The 23,539-nt window shown below is 33.7% G+C and overlaps 1 protein-coding gene across 2 annotated transcripts in view; it reads right to left on the minus strand.

Moving 5' to 3' along the window:
• Positions 1–23,539, minus strand: part of DPYD (dihydropyrimidine dehydrogenase) — an 814,043-nt gene that overhangs the window by 317,031 nt on the left and 473,473 nt on the right. The gene's annotated exons all lie outside the window — the stretch shown is intronic.

Consider the following 23,539-nt stretch of genomic DNA (forward strand, 5'->3'; position numbering starts at 1 on the left):
AGAGTTTTACAATTAGACAGAAGAAGGCTTTCACAATTTGATTATTTAGTCCTTACCAAGGCACGATGAAAATGACTGGATAGAGGGCAAATGACAAGGGCAAATGATATTAAATGAGGGGATTAAGGTCACATTTGCAGACTTCCTCTAATAACATGTCCACTGATGAGTAGGTATTGTGGTAGGCTGACCTAGGAGTCAGGACAAAGGCATATAGCCAAGCCTTTGTCCTTTGTTTTTTGAAGTTAATTATCTATATGTTGGTAAATCCAGACCTAGGAGACCATGAAATCAGCAAACTAAAGGCGGGGTAAAGCAAAATAAACTTTTCTCATCACGGTCTAAGACATCCCACTTCCTACTTGCATGGTGGTGTTAGGTCAGCGGCGTTGCCTCAGATCCTACAGGTCAGGAGAGAGTCTTAGCACATGACAGGGTGGTAGGCTCTGGTGCTTCATTCACTGAGCACCTACTGTTTGCCAGGAGTTGTGCTAGGTTCTAGGTATACAATAGTCAAGAAAACAGATGTGATATCAGCGTACATACCTCAAGATTACAGTCTAGCGAGGAACAGAAGTACTCAAAGAACATAAAATGGTATATGCCTACAAACTGTGATGAGTGCTGCAAGTAGGTTGTTACGGTATCCAAACAAACACATACATACATAAAATAATGGGCACTTGACACAGATAATCCTTTCAGGTAATGTCTACCCATAGAAGTGACTTGCAATTGAAAATCTGACAGATGAATGGAATTTGGGGGGTGAAAATGGCCAAATTCAACTAAGCGGATTATCATGTATCAAGACCCAGATGCAGTGAGAACTAGCCATGTTTAAAAGCATAAAAGAAGACTAGTATTGCTGGATGGTACTGACAGGAGGGAACGGAATAAGATGCTGTCAGGGAAGCAAATAGTAACCATAGTAAAATGTTGGTTCCAGCAAAAGAAACCATACTGTGATGATCTTACGAGGAATTAGCTGGAAAACTCTCTAGCTCTCCCATGCTGCCCATATGCCTATTTTTTTCAACCTGAGGGTGGAGTTGAACATCACTGAATTCTTGATTTCATTCAAGTCTGCAGGTAACCACACATCCATACTGTAAGTTCTTTTTCTGTCTGGTGAGTCATCTGGCCTAGGGGGAGGAGTATGATTATGGCTAAGTGGGGTAGGTGAAAGGAAAGCAGCAACTTCTTTTGTTCCTTTCCTTTCAGACCTGATTTTATCCTGAAGAAGAGAATACAAAATGACACTGCATCCCTCCTGCTGGGGAGAGTGCAGAATTGGTCATGGGCAATTGTGAGCACTGAGCTGACATAGTACCCTGGTGACCCGAATGAGTTAATGTATTGTCCAGAAGCTCTAATTTACAACCAGGAAGAATTTGGGGTATTGAGAGGCAGATTGAATAGGTCCATTTTGGCCCATTGTGATTTCAGTGACAGGTCCAGTTTGCTCTAGTCTAAACTGACTCACCAAATCATGCATTCAGACAATTAAATTACCAACCCTTTGACATACTGTAGGATTCCTGCAATGTGACACAGCCCTGTCACTTCAGGTTCCAGCTTAATGTGCCCTTTACTTTCCAGTCCTTTCCTCTTTTCAGGCACTTTGCACTGAAAATCTTCTTTGACATTGATTTTAAAACAAGATAGGCACAGTGTCGTTTATCTTTCTATTAACCTATGAATACAAAATCTTGCCTATAATCTTGTAATAAAACCAGATATATAACCAGAAATATAGCTAGCCATCTTGATTCTAAGATTTGTACCTTTTTAATTAACCAGCACTATGTCATATCTGTTTGTCTTTTCTTGTGGAACTTTCTTAGTATATATCAATAATAACTATTACATTTATTTTTATCTACTGATGATAAAAGATAATTCCAATAAAATACATAATCAAAGAGGATTTAAAAAATACACTTCCAGAGTGGTTCATGAAACTAATAAAAATGATATCTGGGAAACATTTAATACTTTTTCAATCAAAATACCAGTGGGAAAGTAGTCCCTATAATAATGGGTGTTCAGTGGTTACATGGGGACACTCCAGAACTTTTGCTAGGGTGGTTTATTCAGAAACAGTCACGGGGCTGCTGGATGGAAACAAGATGGAAATGAGTCTTTCATCACACAAGTAGAAAAGACAACTGAAAGTAGAGTGGTAGTCAGAATACTCTTGGCAAAGAAAACACAGACACATGGCTCAGATAAGAACGAGAAGAAAGAGAAACACCACGTGGAAACTGACCTGCTATACTGTGAAAGAAAGATTCTTTGGCCCCAGTGGTTAAACTATATCACCAGAACTATAGAAAGGAGGAAATGAACATTGATTATGATACTATGCATCATTTATTTTTTGTTATGCAAATACTTATAGTGAAATTCTCCATAACACTCATTACTGAGTTTGGGCTCAGTAATTCTTCCAGGATCCTTCTGTCACATTCATAAGATCAATTTGAAAGAGCCTTCCTCTTCTCCAGACACTGATATTAGTATATGACCTAGTGGGCCCTTGAGTATTATATTTGAAATTCTTGTGCCCACAGTGAATAAAACCCTTCTCCAAATGCTGTTTTAGTGAAGATTAAATTTTTCTTAGATTTTTCTAAAATATAAAAACCAAGCAATTAAGAGTTCTTAGATTGGCCATTCCCAGCATCCCACATTATCTTTATTCTAATATGTTCCAAATGCATCAAGTAACCAATTCAGTTTTTCAGATTTAAAATTTTCCTTGTATTAAAAAACATATAAATTAAAAAGCTGAACCATGTTTATTGAATATAGATTACATAGATAATGAGTCTGTCTTAAAAATTTTAGGGCATATGGTGACTATACTTAGGGTAGTGTATTATAAAAAACTGATAAAATTAATTTGAAATCCCTAGACTATAAATATGTACATGTTTGGCATACATAGTTAATTCTTTTATTAAATGTATATTAAAATCAGCAGGATAATTAGATGTTACCAAAATATTTCAACTCAAGAAAAACAAAGAAAACTATTTAGTTTGCTCTTTACAACAATACAATACAATAGATTATTAAGCTGATATCTTTAATAAACTGATGATTTGTACATTTTGGTAGAACACAATTAGGCAAATCAAGATATTTCAGTATGACAGCAACAATTTCAAAGTAAGGGTAGAATTATCATATTGTCTTATTAATTATTAGGAATATTTTATTACTAAAAATAAAACTATAAAGATATCAGAAGAAAGGGGGAATTGGAGATTTCTACCCTCCTTCTATGACTACAACTTCTTGAAAACTCTAATCTCCTATCATGATCCAGTTCTTTGTTACTCCAGAGGAAAATTTAGAAGGGACATTTTGTAGAAACAGATGTCTGATTAGTAAGGTTTCACACATGATTATGCTCTTAGATTATAGATAAACTTCAATGGAGATAAAAGTATATTTGACATTTTACAAAACAGCCTTCATCCAAACATGCTATGGCTTCAAGCCAATCCTCCAACTCTGGTCAAATCCTTCTGTATTCGATTCTAAAAACATTCTTACTTGAACCTTTGGCAGCATTCTTTTAATTATTCCCCTTTTCACAACTTTCATTCCTTACTTGCATTACAACTGTACACTTTCATAAATATTATATCTATTGGCTTCAGCTAACTGAAAAAGAAAACCCATGTCTTCTTTACAGCTATAAGGTAGATGTCACTATTTAGGCCATTTCGACTACTTAGGAGTTTGTTTTATATGATGTTCCTGCAAATTCCTATAGCATTAGAGATTTCAGATTCAGAGTTGGCAGAAGAGCTTCATCATTTATGCAGCATTTAATATATGAATTAAGTTGTTTTGATCCTGCACTATTTCATGTTTGATCCTCAAATACGTTCCTTTAGAAAATTTCTATCAACAACCACTGACTTGCAATACTCTGAGGCAAAAGGAAAGACATATTAGCCAAGGCTTTGCCCTTTGTTTTTTGAAGTTAATTATCTATATGTTGGTAAATCCAGTCAAAATATAAGCTTTCTGATATTGGAAATCTTGAGAATTAGACAAAAATGACTTTCTCGATTTTTTTTCCTGGTTATTATCTCAAGAGCCAATATAAACATATTCCTATTTGTGCTTGGTCAAATGACTGACATTTTTGTGTGTCCAAAGATCTATACCTTCATCACATATAAGCTATAATACAAAACTCCTGTTTGTCTATTCTAGGAAATTACTAAGAAAACATAACCCCAATCCTTCACTCTACACTAGGTACCAAAATAATTTCACAGCTGATTTAAAACTCTTACCCTCATCTTCATGCCCCAAGTGCAATGTGACCTGTCTAGCCAGGAAACTAACAGAGCATTCTCTCCCTTCCTCTTTCTGCCGTGTGTTCCCCAGCTCCCAGCAGTGGTCTGTTCCCATAGTTAACCTCACAGACAAGATAAAGCTTTCTTGCCCAATGAAGCAAGAAGAAAAAAAATTCTCTCTGAAAATGTGCCTCCATCTGAATTTTTTTTTTCCAGGAATAGATATTAATCCTGCCCCTTTGCCCACTCGGCCAATAGTCAAAAAACCTCTGAATATAAAAATTCTCAGTAATTTTCTATGTTGCTCCCATCAAACTAGTTCATTACATATGACTAAAATGGAGTAGGGAATAGAAAATAATATGTATTCACCTCTGGAATGATCTCTTATCTTTTCTGAGCATGAGATCCCACTGGCTTCTCTTATGTGCAATTCAAAGATGCCTAAAAAATGACTAAGTATTTATGGTTCAGTTAAAATATAAAAGCTCTTTCTTCTGTTATTCAATATCCACTGCAACAAATACTACTGCAGTGTAGGTTACATGGTACAATAAGATTTCTCAGCCTCAGTGAGAGATCTTTTTAATCAAATCATTGTCAGACATGTAGTATCTTTAAGGCGGTGATAGCATCACTCCATCTCTTTGTTTATGGATGAGACTGTGATTTGGCCAAGTCATATAGCTGCCAACAGAGCTGCAAAAGATTGTAGTTCTTGCAGACTGGGCCCAGCATTTATTCATTTATTCCCTACACTCCATGATTGTTTCCCAAACTCATCCTCCTCTCCCCACTCCCCCCACCACCACCAAGCTGCAGACTCCCTAATCTCAGTTTCAATCAGTTGCTTGAAATTATTTTGGAAAGAAAAGTAGTTCTTCAAATTCTAAACCTGAAAAGGAAAAACAGTTCAAAAAGTTAATAGCCAACAATATTTATTTGAGTGATTACCATGTGCCAGGCACTGTAGAACAAAATTAATAAGGTGGAATCAGTAGAGGTAGAAAAGCAGCAGGTTTTGTTCACACAAGGAAGTTTCAAGAGTTTGAGCTCATTACTTAAAATAACAAGGGGATCATGTGATAGGAGACAGTTAAGACAGACAACCAATCAACCAGCCAAGGAGCTACAATAAAAACTAAAAGCTAAACAACAACAAAATCTACCTGAGGTCCTTAAAAAACACTTGATAACATCACTTACACAAATAAGTGATTCATATAATTTGAAAATGAACACGTTCAAAATGCATCAAGTCCTTAAGTTTTTCTGAGTGTGTTTAGGTGTTTTTAAGTCTGTTTATGTGAGTACCAGTAAGAAAGGTTTCTTTTCAAAGTGCTCATATGGTTATGATTAAATTGCAGTATTAATTTGGATTGAGAAAATGGTTTACTTTGCTAAACAGAATATTTGGTAAATAGAGTATTAAAATTTTAAAACATTTAGAAAATTTTACCAGGATGTAAATGACATCAGAATATCAGTTCAGGAAAACTTAGTAAAATAGTGAGCATTTTTAGAAGTGGACATTAGACATAAATTTGGATTTTGGTAGAATTAATACAAACTATTATGCCACCTTTGTAACTATACAGAGAAATGTTAAATGTTTAGCTCAGACTGTTAATGGTATAATATGATATAGATCTTGGTAAATTTGAGTTAATGTGGACTACAATTTGTGCTATGCATGTGACTGTAAAGATTGGTATGCTTTATAACTTGTTTTATTTCACATAATTTGATTTTATATTTCACTTAACTTGTATCATTTTTAAACTTCAGTAAATCAATAATATATTGGTGAAAATATTTTATATAAGAAATAAATTCAGCATAACTTTGTCTGCCTTAAACCTAAATACAAAGAAATATCTGTCATTGTGGTCTGCAATTTCTTCCTTTTTCTTTTTTTTTTTTTTTTTTTTTCTTGTCTTTCCTTTTCCTTCTTCCTTTTTGTTTTGTTTTGCTTTGCTTTCTGGTCAGGAGGTATGATTAAGTAGATATTGTTATAGGTAAGTGTTGCATATTGGTGAGACTGAAAGCTTTGAAGTTCAATTCCTGGCTTTGCTACTTTCTAGCACTTTTATCTTAGGTAATTTACTTATTTTTTTAGGATTAGTATGCACATTTGTAAAGTGAGGAAGATACTTTCTGTTTAAAATTGTGATGTGCATTAGTGACAAAGTAGGTATTACTCAGCATAGCAACTGGCAAAATAATGGGCAATTATTACTAATTAATTTAGTCATCGTTAATTACCATACCCTGACTAATAGATACTGACAACATATAAGTCTAAAGGATGTGCACCTGGGTTTTAATAGTATTCTCTTGGGTGTGTTTTATTTGGGGGTGGGGGGAAGGGAAGGTTAGCAATAACCAAAAAACATGTATTTAGGGAAAGAGGCATGAGGTGCTTAAGAAATGTGGACAAACTGAACACCATTTTGCATGACTTGGGTACCAATATCTCTAAACTTCATTTTTCTCCTTAGTAAACAGATTGAGCCAGATGATGCTTGCTAATTACTGATTCAAAGATTCTGGTATTCAAGGACCCTGTGACTTAACAATTCAGTTACATTTATTGAGAATGATAAAGAATGGCAACTCCAATTTTTTTCTACCATCATCAGATTTCTAAGATTAGAAGGCTGTTTCAGTGATGATTGGAAGTAAATCTTAATATAAATCAGAACATCACAGGAGGTGCATAGAAGTTCCTTAGTTAGAACTATGAGAAAGGAATATTACCCTTGGAAAATTCAAGTGTGTGATTTGATATAGCCTATCTAATCAATCACTGATCGACTTAGATTTGGTCACCTGTTTGTTAGACTCGGCCAACATGGCCCAGGGGACATGGATTTTTAAATAAGAATAATAATTTAGGGCTTCCCTGGTGGCGCAGTGGTTAAAAGTCCGCCTGCCGATGCAGGGGACGCAGGTTCGTGCCCCAGTCCGGGAAGATCCCACATGCCGCGGAGCGGCTGGGCCCGTGAGCCATGGCCGCTGAGCCTGTGCTCCGCAACGGGAGAGGCCACCACAGTGAGAGGCCCGCGTACCGCAAAAAAAAAAAAAAACAAAAAAAAAAGGAATAATAATTTAAACTAAGTATTTTGACAGTTCCCTTTTCTTTAAAAACAAACAAACAAGCAAACAAACCTTTCATGGCATGAGTCCTTTAATTATATGGCTGATTTTCTATAAATTATTGAAAAAATTTAAGAAATGCCCACTTCCACATGAAATTAAATAATATAACGTGATGTATATGACAGAGAAGCAATTGAACTTGGCTGGGCATGGGCCTTGGCCCTAGGAATACCAAGAGACCACTATCTGGAGGGAAGAACAGAGACTACATGCAAATAATTACAAGATAGAGTTATATATGAATTGATAGAAGTACTATTACCCTTCTCCCATATCTAGTTCCTCTTATAAAAATTCTGGTTTACATCTGTACACCTTTCTGTATCTGTAAAATGTGCTTATGTGAATCAATTCTTTTGAGAATGTGGAAGTGGAGCCTAGAGCCTGGGGGTTGGAAAGAACAAAGAAAGAGAAATAGTACATAGCAGAACAGGCTTAGGAGTTTTTGTCAGACAATCTTTGGCAAGACACTATAAAATAGGGCCTAGAACTAACCCTTAGAAAAATTCATTTATTCATTTTTCTTGAGATATATTAATTGAGTCCCACTATGTACAAGCTACTGTTCTAGAAGGTAGAGATTCAGGAACAAATGAGGAAAAATAAAAAAGGTCCCTACCCTTATGAAATTCACACTCTAGAGAAGAAATAAGTTTTGTGAGAAAAGGGACAAATATATTATTGAATATATACTGAAATACTGAAATATACTGTCTAGTTGAATATTATATTCTAAAATAGTTTCTGACACTTAGTATATATTCAATAAATATTGGTAGAATAATAAAAGGGAACAATTTTGATAGTAATGAGTACTATTGGAGTTTGTGATAGGGGACTGCTCTCCACATGACAGTCAAGGAAAGCCACTGTAAGATGGTATTATTCGAATAGATAACTTGTGCTAGAATCTCTCATTTCTTTATAAGATTCAATTACATGAATGTTAGAGGATTTGATATTGTCCCACAGATCTCAGACACTATGACATATTTCTTCTTTGTTTTCTCAGTTTGGGTAATTTCTTTTACTCTGTCTTCAACTTCACTGATTCTTCTCTCTGCTATATCCAGTCTCCCTCAAGCCTATACTATGAATTCTTCATTTCTGAAATAGTATCCTTTATATATTTCTATTTGGATCTTTTTAATATTTTACAACCCTCTGATAAAATTCTACCATCTTTTCATGAATGTTTTTCCACTAGACCCTTTTTTTTTTTTTTCTCACATTTATCATGTTAATTCTAGAGTCTTTATCTGATAATTCCAATTCTATCTCTGGATATGCTTCTACAAACAACTTGCGAGAAAACTCTCTTGACCTGGGTCACATTTTTTTTTTTTCTCAAACCTTATAACTTTTCATTGTATGTCAGATAGTCTGTGTAAAAGAACAGTAGAGACTTAAATAAATAAAAATTATCTCAGAAAAGGGTGTACCCCTCCTTATGAGGCGGCTAATGTAGGAGACTGAGTTGATCAAATCTGTAGTTAAGCTGAGTCTGGGCTTTGTGTTGATTTTACTAGATCTAGTTCTCCACTGGCTTCAAATGTCTGAGTGTTGGATTAGAAATTTCTCTTCAGTAGGACTTGGAAACTGAGCCCCAGAAAGACTCCAGTCTCTTTATTATGATTAGTCCAGCCACCAACTTTCCAAACCATGGGATGTCTCTTGCTGCCTGCAGACCAGCTGCTAGCTTTTTGTGTCGTCAGGGAGTTCTTTTTGCTCTCTCCTTCCACACTGGCCTTCCGTGCTTCAGAACATCTTTCTGCTGAGCATGCCTTCCTCAAGCCTTCAAAAGGGCTACTGCAATACAACTGGTGAAGGCTTAGAATGCCTCGGAGAATTTCTCTCAGGGCTCTTTCCCCACCCCAGGCTTCAGTAGGCCTCTGCCTTGTAATTGGAGAAGGTCCTGATTCCCTTCAGGATGATCTCTCTGAGCTCTGCTGCCTCAGCCCCACATCTGGTAGGCAGCGCAATGAAATAACATGGGAAAGAGTTGGTTGCTAATGGCTGACAAGTTCTCTGCCTGGGCTCCTTGAGGTTCTCACGCATCATACCACTCCAAACACATCCATTAAACATTTTTAAATCTTTACTGGTTTTTCTGTTGTGATTTCCTTCCCTTCCCACCATTCTTCCAGGGAGCAAAACAGTCAAGAGTCTCTTCTCTCCCAAAAAGAGCTTATCACTTTCTGGAATTTATTTCTTTTGGGTTAATCTGCATGGGTTTAAAAAAAAATTCCAATTTTGCTGATTATCTGACTTACTCTGTTTTTGAGGGTGGGAGTGTAATCTCTTCTGGCTTTCTATCTCCTAACTAGAAGCAGAAGTCCTGCCTGAAATTCAAAGACACAATCTAATCATATTGTATCTATCCTAGCTGAGTTTGAACTGAGAAGGTCTTAGAAGGTGTTAAGCAGAAGTAAGGCAAAACCTCTGAGTCGTAAAACATGATACAAAAACTTATTGAATAGTAAGTAGGAAAGTATGTTAAATGTAAAGTATTTGAGGTGTAATTATAGTCTGGGTAACAACAAAAATTATTGTTATATGTCATTTTCACATTGATTTCTAATCTGTTTTCTAATAATTCATCTAAAAACTTATTGCATACATAAGTTTTCCAGTCTATAAATATGTTCATTTTCTATATTGACACCTCCCCCCCAACCTTGCAACCCAAGAGCCATAACTAAATTTACAATTTAAACTAAATCAACCACAAAACAGTTACTGATCATTTTAATATTAGGGCTTTTAAAGGACACATTATGAAAAAATTAAAATGCAAAAAGAAGCACAAAGTTAAATTATTTATTATGGAAAGATTAGTTAATCTAGTTACTTCTCTAAATTTTTCATGAATAAAATATTACACAAAATTTCCTTTTGGGTGATCAGTATATAGATCAGAAACTCCCCAAAGAAGCTGTATTAATAGTTAACTCATTCTTTATTAATACTCTAGGCATTTTAACAACATGCAAAGTGAAGTATCTACCTCAAAAATGACTTTAATGATAAGTTATTTCTTTGCTTCATGTACATAATGGATAATTAGCTTAGGAAAAATCTCAAAGGGAGAAAAAATAACCAACTGTGAAATTCACAAATACTTTCCTTGGACTGGGTGCAAATGCTATTCAGGCCAATACCAGGGATGCATAAATTCTCTCTATCTTATTTACAATCCAGTTTTGATTAGTTAGGAGCTCATTTTCCAGTTTGTGAATTATCTAGGTCTTTGCTTCTTCTCTTCCCTCTGGCTGATTACCTTTCCCATTTCTCTGCTCTTTAGCACCTCCACCAGAAGGGGAGGAAAATCCAGGTGAAAAGAAAAAGTGAATCATACATGGACATTTTTAAGTATTCTGAAGCTTGACTTTAAAAAATACTTTTTTTTCTATTGTGAGTGTTTGTACATCAGACCTCTGTCATCAATTTGAAATTTTACCACTAACAGTCTAAGAAATATCCTTGGGAAATTACCTTCATCTGGATATCAGATTCTAATACAAAATGGGGATGATATTCATGTATTCCTTACAAGGTTATTTGAATTCATAAAATCTCTTTGTCAAATTCTTGCTTCTTTTCCTTCTGTTAAGATTCAGGGCTTGCCTTGGGAAATGGCTCCTTGCCAAAAAATGTGTTTTTTTTTTTTTTTCTTCCTTCCTTCTTTTTTTAAAATCTCTCTTCTCTTAACACGGTTATGAAATGCACTCTTGGTAGAAAAGTAGAAGCTACTGGCAAAAATATCATATCTTTACTGTTGTATTTCATTCGTAATTCCATAATTCTTCTCTATCTGTTATTAAAATGATAATCACAAGCTACCAGTATTAATGGACCTCATTTTAATGTATATTTTCATGACTTTGATTCTTAAAATGAAGACACATCCCACAGAGTGAAATTTTAAGTAAATTAGAGGGTTCATTTTACACATGTTTGTTCTACTAAAGTTTGCCTCATTTGTGATATTTTAAGGATGAAGTACTAAATTTGCCTAGTGATTAAATTAGAAGTCCAGTGCCTCCGTGACCATTCTCCTTTTAGATTGTTTACAATTAATTAGTTCATATTTGTGCATCACAGATATAGTTTTAAATTCTGATTAAATTGAAACAATTACCCAAACATAAATAATGGTTGAAATAGAAAGACAGTTATTAAAGAGCAGTCTATAGACTGTTAAAATAGTACTAAGTATTTATTTTTTTGAAAATTGTCTTAAAGAATAAAGAGAATAATTTTAAGTAAATACCTTAGAAGACCTAAGGGGAAAAATATGAAATTTGCTCCTTGTGAAAAATAAATCTCTGGAATATTCCCTGTACGGTACAGTGTAAAATAATAAAATGCCCAGTGGCAAAAAAAAAAGTAAAATAGAATAAGTAGTTTGTAACAAAGTTAATGTAACACACATAACTATAGTATCTTATGTTAAATAACAGCCTCTATTTAACAATCTCCAACTTTTAGCCTCTCATAAAATGTTGGAGATTTTAAAAAAAAATAATAAATTAAATGGGCCCTTCAAGATTTAAAAAAAAAAAAAAAAAGATACAGTTAGGGACTTGAGGGGTCAGGGGCAGTAAGAGGTTTTACTTTATCCTTTCTCTCTCCTAGTTTTCCTAATACTTTAAGAGAAGAATGCATTAGAGTTGATTTCTCCACAAAAACAGAACACTGACTGATGTGAAATATTACCAAATTGATATTAAGTAAATGAGTCCACTGAGCAAACCTCTTCAGCGGTTTGAGTATGGGCTTTGTTTTTAGTTTATGACATGGTCTGGTTATGTAGCAAACATATATAATTGATAAATTGTATCCACTGCCTCTCTCATGAGCTAGTATATAATCAAGAAAGAGTCTAAATTCAATGCAACATCGCCATCCCCAGGGTCTCTTTCAACATGGTTCAGTGTGTTGGATGCTATACTTCCAAACTGAGGAGACAATATTGTTACCCAAAAGGCAGCCTGACAAATTACAAAGTGGAGGAGAATTTGAGAAAAAGTATGTTGCAGGCAGTTAATGCTTGTATATATAAAGTGACTAAAAGCTTTGAAGGATTTTCTTAAGATTTTCCCTTTACTGAATGAGATAAAGCCCTAGCATTTTAATCTCCCACAAAGCAGAAGCTTAAAAAAACACCCAACATTTCTTTTCTTTCTTAACACTGCATAACATCATTTTTAACCTCACGTTAATTCCCATGTCTCCATATCAAAGTGAATACAATCAAAACACTAGAAAATTTCACGGAAGGTAATAATTGACTGGTGGCTTGGGCAATGGGTAGGGATTGAACAGCCGGGTGACAGCAGTTTAGCCATTTAATCCAATCTGGGATTAATTCCCAGGGCACATCCCATGAAAAGTGCTTTTATAATTTTAAATGTAACCTATTGAATATGTTAAAACAGATTTATTGAAATATAATTCTCTATATACTATAAATTATATAAAGTATAACATATAATAATTGCATGTATTTAAAGCTTACAATTTTATATACTTTGAAACTATCATCACAATCAAGATAATGAATATGTCTATCATGCCCCCAAATTTCCTTGCGACGCTTTATAATCCCTCCCTCCAACTCCTCCCCTGTCTATGAGGCAACCATTAATCTATTTTACATCCCTATAGATTAGTTAACAGTTTCTACAGTTTTATCATAAAATATGTATTTTTTGAGGGGGAGAGGGGCTGGCTTTTTTTTTCTCAGCATCATTTTTGAGATTAATCCATGTTATATGTATCAAATAGTTCATTCTTCTTACTACTAAGTAGTATTTTATTGTATACATACACCATAATTTGTTGATCTATTCAGCTGGGCATTTGAATCATTCAGTTTTTTGCTATTACAAATAAAGCTGCTGTGAACTGTCCTGTACAAGTCTTTGTATGGACATATGTTTTGGTGTTTCTTGGGTAAATAGCCAAAAGTGGATTATCTGGGTCATATGGTAGGTGTATGTTTAACTTTTTAAGAAACTACCAAACTATTTTCAAAAGTGGTTTCACCACTAGCAATGTATGAGAGCTCTTGTAGTTCCATATCCTTGCTAACATTTGATATGATCAGTCTTACAAATTTTAGACATTCTAATAGATGTATATCTCACTGTGGTTTTAATTTGGATTTCTATAATGACTAATGATGTTGAGCACCTTTTCTTGTGCTTATTTGTCATTCATGATCTTCTTTGGTGAAATGTCTCTTTACATGTTTTGCTCAAAGTGGGAAGGGTTGTTTGCTTTCTTATTACGGGGTTTTGAAAGTCCTTTAAACATTTTGGATATAAGTCTTTTACCAGATACATGATTTGCAAATATTTTTCTTAGTCTGTAGTTTGTATTTTCATTTTCTTAGCAACAGGTTTGAAGACCGAAGTTTTAATTTGGAAGAAATCACATCTATCATCTTTTTCTTTCAAAGACTATACTTTCGGTATGCATCTAAGAAATATTCAGTATTTCTCTAACCTAAGATAACAGAGTCTTTCTCCCTTTTTTTTTTTAAAGGAGTTTTATAGTTTTAGGTTTGTCATTTGGGTCTATGAATATTTTGAGTTAATTTTTATATGTCATGTCAGACATGAGTCATTTATTTTATTTTTATTTTTTGCATATGGATACCCAATTTTACCAGCATCATGTGTTGAAAAGACTAAATGCTGTCCATTGAATTTCCTTTTAGCATCTTTGTCAAAAATCATTTGTTCATATAAATAATTTGTAGGTTGTTTTCTGGACTTGTTATTCTGCTCCATTAATCTATTTGTCTATCTATCTTTACGCCAATGCCACACTATCCTAATTACTGTAGTTTTAAAATAAGTCTTGAAATCAGAAAGTTTTAGATTTCCAACTTGTTTCTTTTTTAATTATTTTGGCTACTGTAAGTTCTTTATACTTCCATATGAATTTCAGAATCAACTGGTTAAATTCTGCAAAAAAATCATGCTAATATTTTTATTGTAATTTCATTTTACCTTTAAATCAATGAGGTTACTTGACATCTTAACAATAGTGACTCTTCTGATCACTGAACATGATATAGCCTCCCATTTACTTAATTCTTTAATTTCTATTGTAATATATTGTAGTTTTCAGTGTTCACATCTTTCACATCTTATGTCAAATTTACCCCTATTTCATTTTTTTGCTATACTGATATATTTATAAGATATACTTATTTCAGTTTCCAATTGTTAATTGCTAGTATATAAAAAGTACAAATGATTTTTAAATGTTGATCTTGTATCTTCAATCTTGCTAAACTCATTTATTATTTAAAGTTGTATTTTGGTAGGCCAAGGCTAGGTTGAGTCGTTAGGCATTTGCCTGGAGTGCAGAATTTAACGGAGTGCAAGAAAAGTTAGTAATAAAGATAAACAGTATTTTAATGCAACTCTTTAAAAAATCAAATCTGAAAACAGTAACTTGTAACCTAGCTGCCTGCTTTTGTAAATAAAGTGGTTTTTATTGGTATATTCAGTCAGATTTTCTACATAATCATGTCATCTGTGAATAAAGGTAGTTTTACTTCTTCCTTTGCAATGTGCATATCTTTTATTTGTCTTCTCTTATTTAACAGTACAGGAACTCTAGCACAATGTATACTAGAAATGGCAAAAGCAAATATCATTATTTTATTTCCCTTAGGAAGAAAGCATTCAGTCTTTTACCATTAACTAGGATGTTAGCTCTAGGATTTTTTTAAAATGCATTTTAGAGGGCTAAGAAATTACTCATATTCTTAGTTTGCTGAAATTACTTAAAAGTTAGGAAAGGATTTTTGAATTTCTTCGAATGTTTTTTCCTGTTTGTGTTGTTGTTATTATTTAGTTTGCAACTTATGTGAATTATATTATTTTCAAATGTTAAACCTACCAGAATTCCTGGAATAAACCTCATTTGTTCATGAGGTATTATATTCTTTATATATTGTTGGTTAATATTTGTAAATTTGTTTAGAACTTTTGCATCTACGTTAATGAGGAACACTGGTCCATAGTTTTCTTTTCTTGTCCTGCCTTTATCTGGTTGTGATATCAAAGTGTGGCATTACAGATTTAGTTAGTAAGTATTTCCTCTGTTTTTCTTTTCTGAAAAAGTAGGTGTAGAATTGGCATTATTCTTTCTTAAATGATTGGTAAAACTCACTCATGAAGCCATCTGGGCTTGTAGTTTTCTTCATGGAAATGTTTTAAACCAGTAATTCAATTTCTTTAACGTTATCCATTGCTTCTTGAATACACTTTGAAAATTTGTGTCTTTAAAAGGGATTTGTCCAGTTCACCTAAGTTGATTATCTGCATAAAATTGTTAATAATATTCTGTAATTTTCTGTTTTATATCTGTAAAATCTGCAGTGGTGTTACTTCTCTCATTCCCTATATTGGTAAGTTATGTTTCTTTTCCCTTTTTTTTCCTGATCAGTCTGGCTAAAGTTTTATCAATTTTATTTGTCTTCTTAAAGAATCAGCTTTACGTTCCTTGACATTTTCAATTATTTTTCTGTTATTTATTTCATCAATTTCCTCCTCTAATCTTCATTATGTCCTTTACGTTATTTATTTTGGGTTTAATTTTCTCTTTTTCTAGTTTTTAAAGGTGGAAGTTGTAGTCATTCATTTGAGATCTTTCTTCATTTCTGATACATGTATTTGATACCACAGATTTTCCCTCAAGTAATGCTTGTATGGTATATCACAAATTTTAACATTTTGTATTTTAATTTTCATTCCATTCAAAATAATTTTTAATTTTGCTTGTGATTTCCTCTTTTAACCAAGGGTTATTGAAGTATATTATTTATTTTCTAAATATTTGGAGATTTTCCAAATACATTCCTATTTTGATTACAAATGTAATTCTGTTGGGGGCAGAGTATATACCTTGGATGATTTAATTTTTTTTTAATTGCTGAGACTTCTTCTATGGCTCAGAATATGGCCTATTGTAGTAAATATTATGCATGTACTTGAAATGACTGTGTATTCTGTTGACTTTGGATGGCGTGTCCAATAAACGTCAATTAGATAAGTTGATAGCATTTTTCAAATCCTCAACAGCCTCATTCCATTGTTTTATTAATTACTGACAGGTAGGTATGGAAATCTCCAATTATAATTTTGAGTTTTCCCATTGCTCCTTGCAGCTCTATCAGTTTTTTATTCAGGTTTCTTGAGCTCTGTTATTAAGTCATAAAACATTTAGGATTGTCATCAACTCTGGATGAATTTTTTTCATCATTATAAGTTGATCTTTTTTTGCCCTTGATAATATTCTTTGCTTTTATAACTACTTTGCTATCAGTATTATGAGATTGTATTTGAATAGAATTACCATTGTATATCTCCTTCCATTGCTTCAATATTCTCCTATTTGTGTCTTCATATTTTAAATTGTTTTTTCTTGTAGGCAGCATACAGTTGAATCTTGCTTTTTTTTTAACCAAATATGAAAATCTCTGCCTTTTAATTGAGATGTTTAGACCAATTACAATTAATTTGACTATTGATACAGTTAGGTTTAATTTTACTTTCTTTTGGTGTGAGTACTTTGTTTAATTCTATCTTACACCTTTATTTTTCATGTTTTATCTGTAACTAAGTCACATTACTTTAGTGGTTGTATAGAGCTTAGAGCATATATCTTTAAGTTATCACAGTCTACCTTCAAGGGATATAAAACTTCATAAGGTTTTAGAAGCTTACAGTAGTATACTTCCATTTCTTCCTCACAACTTTTGCACTATTGTTGTCATATATTTTACCTTCATGTATGCTATAAACTCCCCACACTATCTTATAATATGTTTTTGTTTAAACAACCAATTACCTACTAAAGTGAATAAATAATTTAAAAAATTATTTACCCATGTAGTTACAAATCTTGGTGCTCTTTACTCCTATGTGTAGATCCATATTTCAACCTGGCATCATTTTCCTTCAACATAAACATTTTCTTTTAACATTTCCTGTAGTGAAGATTCCTAGTGATGAATTCTTTCCATCTTTTTTTGATTGAAAAAGTACTTATTTCACTGTATTCTGAAAGATATGTTACTGAATTTTGAAATCTAGGTTAACAGTTTTTGTTTGCTTGTTTTTTAAATCTTTCAGCACTTTAAAGATGACCTCTAACTTGCACTGTTTCTGATGACAAATCAGAGCAGTAACCCTTATGTTAGGTTCCTCTTTATGGAACATGCTTTTTGTCCCTGATTGCTTTGAAGTTTTCCTCTTTATCAATGGTTTAATTAATTTGATTAGGATGTAGTACCTTGGTGTAATTTTATTCATGTTTCTTGTGCTTGGAGTTCATCAAGTTTCTTGTTTATTATTTTTATTTGTTTGCTTTTGTTTTGTTTGCATACTGGGAGGCTTAGAGTTTTAAGAAAAATTGGGAAAGTTTGGTCTGTTATTTCTTCAAATTTCAGGAATTCCAGTACATATTAGGCCACTTGAAGTTTTCCCCAGCTCACAAATGGTATGTTTACTTTCTTCTCTCTCTCTCTCTCAACCTCTGTGTGTATGTGTGTGTGTTTGTGTGTGTGTGTTTCACTTTGGATAGTTTTTATTGCTGTATTTTCAAATTTACTAATTATTTCTTCTTCAGTGCCAATATGCTGATAATAACTTCCAGTGTGTTTTCCATCCTTTTCGTTGTAGTTTTCATGCTTGGAATTTTGATTTAGGTCTTTTTTCTATCTTCCATGGCTTAACTTAGCCTTTTGAATATATGGAATAACAGTTTTAATGTACTTGCCTGTTAATTTTAACATCATATCAGTTTTAACTGATCGATTTTTTTTTATTATTTTGGGGCTATTTTCCTATTTCTTTACATACTAGGTAATTTTTAATTGGATGCCAGACATTGAACTTTCTCTTTTTGGTACTAGATATTTTGTATTCCTATAAATATTCTTGAGCTTTTTTATGAGTTGCAGTTAAACTACTTGGACATATTTTTATCCTTTCAGGTCTGGTCTTTAAGGTTTGTTGGGCATAACCAAATTAGTGCTTGGCCTATGGCTAATTGTGAATCATTTTGGATTTATTTTGATTTTTGTATATTAGACAGATCTTTTTAAAAAGAAATAATAAAGTAATGCCACTAGATAATTGTCCTGGATTTTAGCAAAAAAGCGAGGCTGGGAAATATCTATGTCCTCTGGAATAAACAAACAATATTACAAAATCATTACTTAAGCTGCGGTGTAAAAAAGAGAAGAGCTTCCTGGAGGATATACTAAGCTTCCCTTCAATACCTGATCCAGCAGTTTTCTAATTTACTTAAAATAAATCAGCATGGGAATATGTAGACATTTACAGAAACAGGGACATTATAAGCTTAAATAATTCCAGATGGAACAAAGAAGGAATGCCTCCAGTTACAGAGACTCTTACGTTTCTGTTGGTGAATACCCTTTTTGGGATACGAGGAGAGAAGAGATAAGGTGCTGTTTGTGCTTTGTAAGCTCTGTGATCAGAAAGCAAAAGTAATGAACTTACACTGATCATTGCTTCCTGACAATACATTTATTGTAGTTCCATTTGTTACAAATTTATCTGAACAGACTGAATGGGTAACACAATCCCCTATTTCTAATTAGCTGGACTTAATTATACATACTTCAAAGAAAAGGAAGACCACTTCTGCTGAGCCGGACTTTGTGGCACCTGTAAGAAGATTGTGCAGGAGTAATGGGGTGACGAATGTCCACTGAATAAGTAGGGAGCATCCTCCTACTTGGAGGATACCTAGATCTGACTCAGTCCCTCGAATTCCCTATTTTCAAATACAGAACTTAAAACGAGGCCAGGTAACAATTCAAGCCAAGGTCCACATTGAGTCACTGGCATTGTTTTCTATAGACACCTACATCCCTGCAAAGCAAAAAGAGCTGAGCTATAAAGTGTTCTTCACTGGAACTAATGACAAGATAATGATTGACTGATGACAGAACTTTCTTTGTCAAATGAAAAGATTTGTTTTGTTTTGTTTTTTCTTTTGACAGTCTGCAGCTGAGAAAGCTCAATCTAATTGGCCCATCTGAGTGGGTTGACAAGGGAGGATTGTAATATGTATGTTCTTAATTTCTCAGGTTCTTTATGGTCAAATAGAACACCTCTTCATGGTGTAATGGAAAGATTTCCAGTCCCAAAGCATTTACTTACTAACTGTGTCATCTGGACAGTTAATGCAGTGTCTCTAAATGTCAGTTCCCTCATCTGTAAAATGGGGAAAATCTCTGTTTCACAGATACATAAAACCCTTAGCACATATAAACAGCTCCCAGTAAATAGTTCCGGTATAGGAGTTTTATAAATATTTAATGATATATGCCAAAGTTCATGAGTGACATTGATGGTATATATAGTGGAATCAATTGAGGAACTTTATAAAAAATATAAACACACTCACATACACATATACATATCTATACACATACATACACACACACAGATCTATATTCACTGTATCCATGCCAGAATTCTAAACTGATTCAACTAGTATAGGGCCTAACCATAAATATCATTTTTGAAGCTCTCTAGGAGATTCTAATATGCAACCAGAATTGAGAAACACTGGACACAGGTTCTTAATGTGAGGTCCTTAGAACCCCTGATAGAAAACAGAAAATTCATGAACTTGGATGGAAAAAAAAATTAGGTCTTTATTTTCACTAGTCTCTCACTGAAATTTAGCACTTCCTCCATCATGAAGCAACAAGCCAGTGTGCTTTGCACCAACAGAAACCAGAGAAAATCACATAGAGATGTAGAGTTGCTGCAGCTATCTCAGGGTATCAGTTGGAGTCACCATTATATCAAGACAGCAGTAGGTAGCAGATCTGCTATTAGATTGTATTTTTAGTGCCTTACTAAAGAGTAACATATTTTACTACATCATATTTTTTAAAATATTTCAAGAATTTTATTTTAATATAACGGGAATCCTTTATTACCTTATGAATTTTGTTTTATGCATTGAAAAACAGTATTCTAAAAGAGGCTTTTAGGCTTCACCAGGGTGCTTATGGAGGCCATGGCACACACACAAGGTTAACAACTCTGTATTTAGAGGCTACTGGTCAGGAAAGCATCTTCAGAATGCTGACGGAGAGCAACTTCTTTGGAGTCATTTTGAACATAATGTGTGCAATGCCGATCTCTCAGTAATAAACTGAGAATGGGTTTCAGTAGAAATGAGGTGTCTTATAATAGAAGTATATTTACATACCAATTGTTCTTCCCTTATTAATTTCTCTAACAAAGCCATCATTCCCTTTTCTATCTTCACCAGCTGATTCACTGATGAATCCCTATCTTTTGCCTAACTCTCACTTTAGCTGCCACAAATGATAGAAAATGCCAGTCTTTGCTTGCTAATTCAGTGCATTCAGACAAAATGCAGCATGTATTTCTTGCTAAAAATTTTTTGCAAGCCTAAAGTATATGATGTCTAAGGTTTTTGCAGTGAGAATTAAAGGATTCACTTAAAATTGATTTCTGTAAGCCCTAATTACACAATACATTTCATAATAAGCATTGCAAAATCTCAGCTTAGGAAAGAAAAGAAAAAAACTCTTAGTAATAAATTGTCACTACAATGATCAGTGTGCCAAGTTTAATTCACAGGTAAATAAAAGGAAACTTTGAAAGCCAAGCAGAAATCTGGTATAAGTGTAGGCTTTGGTATAATTCTGTGACAGTTAAGAAACAAGCCCTTACAATATATTTCAGGGGGGTCTTAATGTCTTTATATTCAACATGTTCTTCCAGCTGTCTCCTCTAGTTCATGGTCAGCTGGTGCCTACTTTCTCTGGAAAGAAAGATACTGGCTGCTGATGTTAGCTGAACTATATGCCCCGCCCCCCCCCACCCCCCGCACAATTCCTTTTTCAGAAAAGTTAGCCCTTGTTTAGAAGCTGCCATAATAGGTTGAATTATCTGATCCCTGTCATTAAAGGTGGCAGCCACGCGCTCGAGAATGATGTGGGAAAACTCCAGTGAGAGTGATAATTAAACGTGGAAAATGAAGGGTCACCTTCTTTCATTCAGCTCATTGGGTTTGGCATCAGAGTAATTCCAAAACAGTGGGGGACATTCTGCTCTCAGCATGGCAATATCTAGGTGCACACATACTATTTCTATGGGTTCAAATGGGAATGCCATTTTAATTGTATTTAAAATGTTATCTTTCATATGGGGAGTAAAAATGTTAGAAATTAATTCTAAGAATACAGAAAAAGAATAATGAATATAATCTAAATGGTGAAATAATTAGAAACAAGAAAAGCTGCATTGTTTTCTCAGAAGAAAAAGTGTTATAGGAGAAGAAAATTATTTCCAGGGAAATTGAAAAGAACATTTAAATGTGTTCAAGTCTTTCTGCTTGACTGTAGGATCACAAAGCAAGGGTTTTGTCTCAACTTTCTTGTCTACTTACTGTCATTTCTTGGAGGCCATTATTATAACATCTTACTCCTCCTCAAGAGAGGGTAGAAAGTATCAGGTGAGCTTAAGACAAGTTATTGGTAGGTGTTATTTTCCAGAAAAAGGGATTTTTTTCAGATACATTGGCTCATCTAAATACTATTGAAAGAATATTTCATACTGTTCTTATTTTGCATTAATATAAGTAACACTGAGCCTTTAAGGGACTGAAATGATATTGCAATATAAGCAGGTGCACTAGTGAACACTATTACTAGACAGGAGCATGGATGCTAAAATCAAATTTCAAGTTCAAATTCTGGCTTCACCATATAATAGCTGTGAACCTTGGGCATGCATGCTACTTAACTCTGTGTGCCTCAGTTCCTCATCTGTGAAATGGGGAAAATAATACTACCTATCTTATAAAGTTGTTGAAAAATTAAATGAGTGTTAAAATACATAAAGCATTTATAACCATACCTAGCACAGAGTGAATCCTATGTAAGTGCTCACACTTATTACCATTTATTATTATTTTATTGCATGTTCAGTACCTAGCATAGTATTACTTAACACGGTAGATTGTTTAAAAATATATTAATAATTATTTCTATGGTTGACCACTTTTTGTCCTTGTCATTCTGAGAAAAGCTTCCCAAAACATGTGGATTCTTTTAAACACAAATAGTCCAACAAAATTGTTACTAGAGTTGATTATATAATGTGCAAACAGATAATTGCAACATCAAGCTCAGGAAGTGAAAAATTCCTGAGCAGAAGCTATAGATTTCAGATGGCCTTTATAGTTCCCTTCACATCTGAAGGGTTGAATTGAGGAAGATAAATTGTATCTTCTGTGATTATATTTTGTTTCAAGATAAGAGAGAATTTTGAAACAATTAGAGCCTTCTAAAACAGAAAAAGAAACTTGATGAGCTAGGTGATAGTGTGATAGCTAAAGTTCCTTCGTAAAATTTCCTGATTTATCAGTTTGTGGGCAAACATCCACAAATTTCATTAGATTTTAAAATATTTATTATTAGAATACTTGAAGTGTTCTCATTTGTCTTTGAAATATTTTCTACAATGCAAACATACATCGCCCCAAACTTCAACCTCAATTCACCACCAGCTCAGTGAGAGAGAGAGAAATGTGTGTGTGTTCATGTGTGTGTATGGTGAAGGGGGCTGGGGGGAGGAGGAGGAGAATGAATGAATGACATTAAAGACAACACTAACCAATTATTGAAGAGAAAATACTATCTGTGGACTAAAAAAATATAGGCAATATATAAAATCCAGAAAAAAATGAAATATCATACATAAGCCTGATATTACTGTAATATTTGTGTATAGTACTTTAGAAGAAAAAAACATTTTATAAAGGCTAGTTGACTCATTCAGAATAAAGGTGTTTGGTGCATTATTTCCCACTGAAAAAATCTAAACTATACAAGAAATTCTGCTTCTGCCTCAGCTTTATATCTAAAATGATTTATAGTCTGCAATTTCTTCCTAAGGTCATCACCTTCATAAATACTAGCCACATACAGTGAAAACCAACTC

Source organism: Stenella coeruleoalba (assembly GCF_951394435.1).
Source record: "Stenella coeruleoalba genome assembly, chromosome: 1".
Lineage (NCBI taxonomy): Eukaryota > Metazoa > Chordata > Mammalia > Artiodactyla > Delphinidae > Stenella > Stenella coeruleoalba.